We start from the raw sequence: 7500 nt of genomic DNA, 5'->3' as shown, positions 1-7500 counted from the left end.
CTCTCAAAAAGTCTGCGTGCCCGTTATTATAAAAGCAGCCCACCGGCCGCGGTGCCTTGCCCACAAACACACTTGGTGTCTGGGGTGATTCAGAGCCGCCGCGGCTCGAAAGTGTCAACCTGTTTTAAAAGTCATCGCTATGCCGGCACAGGTGACTTTCAAGTTAAAGAGTTCTCTTTATTGGCTTTCAAAAAAATCTGCAAAGTGTCACAGAGATTTTGAGAAACTCTTTTTTTTCTTTATATTATTATAATATAATATAATGTGTATATGTTTTCGAAAAGCATCCACCAGCAATCCATGGTGAGCCTCTCTCTGCTGGCAAGCTCCTCCTGCCTGAGCCCGACGCTGTCGAGGCTCAACACGATTTCAGACTGACAAAGAGTTCGAAAATTGCCGCCTGATGTAGCTTTAAATGCTGACAGGTGACTTCCGAGTGCTCTTGTAAAGGTCTCCGCTTTGAAATTGAGAGCCTTTTGCCAAGTGTCACTTTTTCAGGCACTCTTAAAGTGCACCTGGGCTGTCAGAGAAAGCTCTGAAAATCGTGTTCTCGAAAATCTCCGGGTACCCGACCAATCCCTAGGTGCCCGAATGACAAGTGTCAATTCGGCAGGACGGCCTCCCACCTCCGGCCGCAGATGCGTCACTAAATCCCCGCAACGGGGGCTTTCTCATTTCGGCATAGGGGCTTCCGCGGCCAACTCATTAACCTGTGCTCGGACTTTTTGTGCCACAAGTGCAAGGGACCGTTTGCCGGCAGCTACTCGCACCCCCCCGCCCAGGGGGGGAATCCTCTGACCGGAGATCCGAAACGCCGGCCGAATCCATCCCCGTCGGACTTCCGAAGGGGTTCCCTCGACCGACTGACTTCCGAACTCCTTTCTGGGCTTAAACGGGTGGAATTCGGACCCTCTCGCAAGGGAGCCGAAGCCCGCCAGCCCCGGGAGGCCTCGGGGCCGCCGTTTTCAAGCCCGACCAAAAAACCCGAAAAATGGGGAAAAATGGGAAAAATTCCCACTCCCAAAAGGCTTAAAAGTCGGTTGGGCGGCAGCCCGGGTCGGTCTCTGCAGACCTGGAGGCGCTGGACACAAGTCTGGTAAACAGGCTAAGTCTCGACATGCCACCTCTTACTATCCTGCAGGTACCCCGCCAATCCCCCCGGAACCGGCTGGCAATTGGCGAATCAGCGGGACGAATTTGAATTCGTGACCGACTTTCTGACACCGAATCGCCGCAAACGCGTTTCGATTTTTCGGCTTCGGTACCTCCCATCAGACTTTGACTGGCCATATCTCCGGACTCACGTGTCGCAGCCGGGACCTTCAGGCACCGTTCGACGCGTCTACCCCTGCCCCGTCGAATGGCGCCCCTCGCGGTGTGGTCCGATTTCCGCATTTTGGTCAGATTTGCCTCCAAAATTTTCAGATTGAGTTGACGAATGCCCCCTACGGGGTAACCTCTTGCCCTTTCGGACCTGGTCCCTGTGACTTAATTTCCGCCTTTTGCTCAATCGTTTCCCCATTTATAATTAATTTTAAAAATCGGGTTACTCAGTTCTGGTTTACCAGTTCCCTCTTCGGACTTAGTTTTTGGTTAATCATTTCCGGTTCACCAGTTCCCGTTTTGGACTTAGTCTCTGCGGGCCGTTTCTCATCTTTTGGTTCATCAGTTCCCCTCTTTTAATAATTTTTTGGCTGCTTTCGTTTGATCATTTCCCTGCCTTCTGGGTAACTTTTCCACCTTAGGACTTCATCGCCGCACATTGTTTTCGACTTCTGGTTGATCATTTCACCCCTTTTAATCATTTTTGTAACTTTTGGTTAACCATTTCACCCAGCTTCTGGTTAACCATTTCCCCTTTGGGACTTAGTCTGTGAGCATTCTTTTGGGATTCTGGTTAACCATTTGCCAATTTTTAAAAAATGTTGCCACTTTTGTTTAATGCTTTCTGGTCAACCTTTCCCTCTTTCAGACTTCACCGCGGCACATTGCTTCAGCCTCCTGGTTAATCATTTCACCCCTTTTAATCATTTTTGCAACTTTTGGTTAACCATTTCCCCCAGCTTCTGGTTAACCATTTCCCCTTTGGGACTTGGTCTCTGAGCATTCTTTTGGGATTCTGGTTAACCATTTGCCACTTTTTAAAAAATGTTGCCGCTTTTGTTTAATGCTTTCCCTGCTTTCTGGTCAACCTTTTCCCCTTTAGGACTTCACCGCGGCACATTGCTTTAGCCTCCTGGTTAATCATTTCACCCCTTTTAATCATTTTTGCAACTTTTGGTTAACCATTTCCCCCAGCTTCTGGTTAACCATTTCCCCTTTGGGACTTAGTCTCTGAGCATTCTTTTGGGATTCTGGTTAACCATTTGCCAATTATTTTAAAATGTTGCCACTTTTGTTTAATGCTTTCTGGTCAACCTTTCCCTCTTTCAGACTTCACCGCGGCACATTGCTTTAGCCTCCTGGTTAATCATTTCACCCCTTTTAATCATTTTTGCAACTTTTGGTTAACCATTTCCCCCAGCTTCTGGTTAACCATTTCCCCTTTGGGACTTAGTCTCTGAGCATTCTTTTGGGATTCTGGTTAATCATTTGCCACTTTTTTAAAAATGTTGCCGCTTTTGTTTAATGCTTTCCCTGCTTTGTGGTCAACCTTTTCCCCTTTAGGACTTCACCGCGGCACATTGCTTCAGCCTCCTGGTTAATCATTTCACCCCTTTTAATCATTTTTGCAACTTTTGGTTAACCATTTCCCCCTGCTTCTGGTTAACCATTTCCCCTTTGGGACTTAGTCTCTGAGCATTCTTTTGGGATTCTGGTTAATCATTTGCCAATTTTTAAAAAATGTTGCCGCTTTTGTTTAATGCTTTCCCTGCTTTGTGGTCAACCTTTTCCCCTTTAGGACTTCACCGCGGCACATTGCTTCAGCCTCCTGGTTAATCATTTCACCCCTTTTAATCATTTTTGCAACTTTTGGTTAACCATTTCCCCCAGCTTCTGGTTAACCATTTCCCCTTTGGGACTTAGTCTCTGAGCATTCTTTTGGGATTCTGGTTAACCATTTGCCACTTTTTAAAAAATGTTGCCGCTTTTGTTTAATCGTTTCCCTGCTTTCTGGTCAACCTTTTCCCCTTTCAGACTTCATCGCCGAGCATTGTTGTCGACTTCTGGTTAATCATTTTTCCCCTTTAAATCTTTTTTTGCCACTTTTGGTTAACCATTTCACCCAGCTTCTGGTTAACCATTTGCCCCATTATACTGAATTTTTCCGCTTTGGTTTAATCATTTCCCTGCTTTCTTGTCAACCTTTTACCCTTTAGGACTTCACCGCGGCACATTGCTTCAGCCTCCTGGTTAATCATTTCTCCCCTTTTAATCCTTTTTCCCACTTTTGGTTCACCAGTTCACCCAGCTTCTGGTTCACCATTTCCCCTTTGGGACTTAAGTCTCTGAGCATTCTTTTGGGATTCTGGTTAACCATTTGCCACTTTTTAAAAAATGTTGCCGCTTTTGTTTAATGCTTTCCCTGCTTTCTGGTCAACCTTTTCCCCTTTAGGACTTCACCGCGGCACATTGCTTTAGCCTCCTGGTTAATCATTTCACCCCTTTTAATCCTTTTTCCCACTTTGGGTTGGACAGTTCACCCAGCTACTGGTTAACCATTTCCCCTTTGGGACTTAAGTCTCTGAGCATTCTTTTGTGATTCTGGTTCACCATTTGTCCCTTTTTAAAAGATATTGCTGCTTTTGATTAAACCTTTCCCTGCTTTGCGGTCGACCTATTCCTCTTTCAGACTTCATCGCCGCACCTTGTTTTCGACATCTGGTTCAACATTTCTCCCCTTTTAATCCTTTTTCCCACTTTTGGTTAAGCAGTTCACCCAGCTTCTGGTTCACCATTTGCCCCTTTTTACTGAATTTTTCTGCTTTTGTTTAATCATTTCCCTGCTTTGCGGTCGACCTATTCCTCTTTCAGACTTCATCGCCGCGCATTGTTTTCGACATCTGGTTAAACATTTCTCCCCTTTTAATCCTTTTTCCCACTTTTGGTTAAGCAGTTCACCCAACTTCTGGTTAACCATTTGCCCCTTCTTACTGAATTTTTCCGCTTTTGTTTAATCATTTCCCTGCTTTATGGTCAACCTTTTCCCCTTTAGGACTTCGCCGCCGCACTTTGCTTTCGCCTTCTGGTTAATCATTTCACAACATTTTAATCCTTTTTCCCACTTTTGGTTAAACAGTTCACCCAGCTTCTGGTTAACCATTTGCCCCTTTGGGACTTAAGTCTCTGAGCATTCTTTTGGGATTCTGGTTCACCATTTGTCCCTTTTTAAAAGATATTGCTGCTTCTGTTTAATCCTTTCCCTGCTTTGCGGTCAACCTTTTCCTCTTTCAGACTTCATCGCCGCGCATTGTTTTCGACATCTGGTTCAACATTTCTCCCCTTTTAATCCTCTTTCCCACTTTTGGTTAAGCAGTTCACCCAACTTCTGGTTCACCACTTGCCCCTTTTTACTGAATTTTTCTGCTTTTGTTTAATCATTTCCCTGCTTTCCGGTCAACCTTTCCCTCTTTCAGACTTAATCGCCGCACATTGTTGTCGACTTCTGGTTGATCAGTTCACCCCTTTTTTATCCTTTTTCCCACTTTGGGTTAAGCAGTTCACCCAGCTACTGGTTAACCATTTCCCCTTTGGGACTTAAGTCTCTGAGCATTCTTTTGGGATTCTGGTAAACCATTTGTCCCTTTTTAAAAAATGCTGCTGCTTTTGTTTAATGCTTGCCCTGCTTTGCGGTCGATCATTTCACCCCTTTTAATCCATTTTTGCCACTTTGGGTTAAACAGTTCACACAACTTCTGGTTCACCATTTCACATTTTGGAACTTTTATTCCCACCATTACTTTGGGCTTCTGGTTCATCATTTCACGCTGTTTTACAAATCTTTGCCGCTTCACTTTTAATCCACAAACCGGGGCTCGCTTTCGGGTGTTGGGGGGGGGGGGGGGGGGTAGCGGGTTTGGGCCGGGCACTCCACATCCCGGTGTGCGACCGGGTTCGTTCTGGTACCGCTCGGTGCCCCTCGTCCTGCTCTTGCCGCGGAAGCAAACCAGACGACCGTCGGTCTCACGCCCGAGGGGAGAGGAGGCGGAAAGCGGTTTGCAGCCTTTCGCTGTACCTCCGGCGGGCAGCGCCGCACCTCCGAGTGCTCGGTACCGTTCGCTGCGCCTCGTCCGGCCGCACGCAGCGAGCCAAACCCGGAGGAAATCGGCCTGTGCCTTCTCGAGATATGGGCCTCCGGGTGGGACGGACAAACCGGGGCCCCGAGCTCGCTTTCGGCGGCCCGGCACTCGACTTCCCGGTGTCCGAACGTGATCCTTCCGGTACCCTTCGGTGCCCCTTGCCCGACTCCAGCTCCCGTGCTGAAGCGGAGTCGGTCGGCCTGACGGCCGCCGAGTTAGCCAGCGGAAAGCGGTGCGCAGCCTTTCGCTTGCAGCTCCGGCGGGCAGCGCCGCACCTCCGGCTGCTCAGTGCCGTCCGCTGCTCCCCTTCCGGCTGCACGCAGCGAACCATACCCGGAGGAAATCGGCCTCGGCCTTCCGGAGATATGGGCCTGCGAGTGGGACCAATAAATCGGTGCACATTTCCGGCTCGGTTTCCGGCCTCGGCACTATCAGTTCACGCCGTCCGACCGACGTCGTTCTGGCACGGTTCCGTTGCTCCTTGATCCGGTCCAGCCACGGTAATCAGCCGAAGATGGTGGGGGGGGGGACACATTGCCCGCCGAGTTAGCCGGAGGAAATCGGCCTCGGACTTCCTCAGATATCAGCCTCCGGGTGGGACAGACAAACCGGGGACCCGAGCACGCTTTCGGCGGCCCGCTGGTCGACTTCCCGGTGTGCGACCGGGTTCGTTCCGGTACCGTTCGCTGCCCCTCGTCCTGCTCTAGCCGCGGAGACAAACCCGACGACCGTCGGTCTCACGCCCGCGGAGGGAGGTGGCGGAAAGTGGTTTGCAGCCTTTCGCTGTACCTCCGGCGGGCAGCGCCCGACCTCCGAGTGCTCGGTACCGTCCGCTGCGCCTGGTCCTGCCGCACACAACGAGCCATACCCGGTGGAAATCGGCCTGTGCCTTCCAGAGATATGGGCCTCCGGGTGGGACGGACAAACCGGGGCCCCGTGCTCGCTTTCGGCGGCCCGCTAGTCGACTTCCCGGTGTGCGACCGGGTTCCTTCCGGTACCGTTCGCTGCCCCTCGTCCTGCTCTAGCCGCGGAAACAAACCCGACGACCGTCGGTCTCACGCCCGCGGAGGGAGGCGGCGGAAAGTGGTTTGCAGCCTTTCGCTGTACCTCCGGCGGGCAGCGCCCGACCTCCGAGTGCTCGGTACCGTCCGCTGCGCCTGGTCCGGCCGCACGCAACGAGCCATACCCGGAGGAAATCGGCCTGTGCCTTCCGGAGATATGGGCCTCCGGGTGGGACGGACAAACCGGGGCCCCGAGCGGTGGCACCCTGCTCGCTTTCGGCGGCCCGGCACTCGACTTCCCGGTGTGCGAACGTCATCGTTCCGGTACCCTTCGGTGCCCCTTGCCCCACTCTAGCTCCGGTGCTAAAGCGGAGTCGGTCGGTCTCACGGACGCCGAGTTAGCAGGCGGAAAGGGGTGCGCAGCCTTTCGCTGTCACTCCGGCGGGCAGCACCGCACCTCCGAGTGCTCGGTACCGAACGCTGCGCCTCCTCCTGCCGCACGCAACGAGCCATACCCGGAGGAAATCGGCCTCGGCGTTCCGGAGTTATCCGCCTCCGAGTGGGCCTGACCAAGCGGGGTGAACTGGAAATCATTAACCAACGTACTTCCATGTTTTCACCCGCAGAGGGCAGCACTCTCTTCTCCGTTTTAAACTGGGCCGACCCGGCTCCGTTTCGAGACCCGGCACTCGACTTCCCGGTGTGCGACCGGGTTCGTTCCGGTACCGTTCGCTGCCCCTCGTCCTGCTCTAGCCGCGGAACTAAACCCGACGACCGTCGGTCTCACGCCCGCGGAGGGAGGCGGCGGAAAGTGGTTTGCAGCCTTTCGCTGTACCTCCGGCGGGCAGCGCCCGACCTCCGAGTGCTCGGTACCGTCCGCTGCGCCTGGTCCGGCCGCACACAACGAGCCATACCCGGAGGAAATCGGCCTGTGCCTTCCGGAGATATGGGCCTCCGGGTGGGACGGACAAACCGGGGCCCCGAGCGGTGGCACCCTGCTCGCTTTCGGCGGCCCGGCACTCGACTTCCCGGTGTGCGAACGTCATCGTTCCGGTACCCTTCGGTGCCCCTTGCCCCACTCTAGCTCCGGTGCTAAAGCGGAGTCGGTCGGTCTCACGGACGCCGAGTTAGCAGGCGGAAAGGGGTGCGCAGCCTTTCGCTGTCACTCCGGCGGGCAGCACCGCACCTCCGAGTGCTCGGTACCGAACGCTGCGCCTCCTCCTGCCGCACGCAACGAGCCATACCCGGAGGAAATCGGC

The sequence above is a fragment of the Heptranchias perlo genome, unplaced genomic scaffold (assembly GCF_035084215.1).
Source record: "Heptranchias perlo isolate sHepPer1 unplaced genomic scaffold, sHepPer1.hap1 HAP1_SCAFFOLD_343, whole genome shotgun sequence".
In the NCBI taxonomy this organism is placed as follows: Eukaryota; Metazoa; Chordata; class Chondrichthyes; order Hexanchiformes; family Hexanchidae; genus Heptranchias; species Heptranchias perlo.
The sequence above is the reverse complement of the archived record's forward strand: the minus strand, read 5'-3'. Positions refer to the sequence as shown.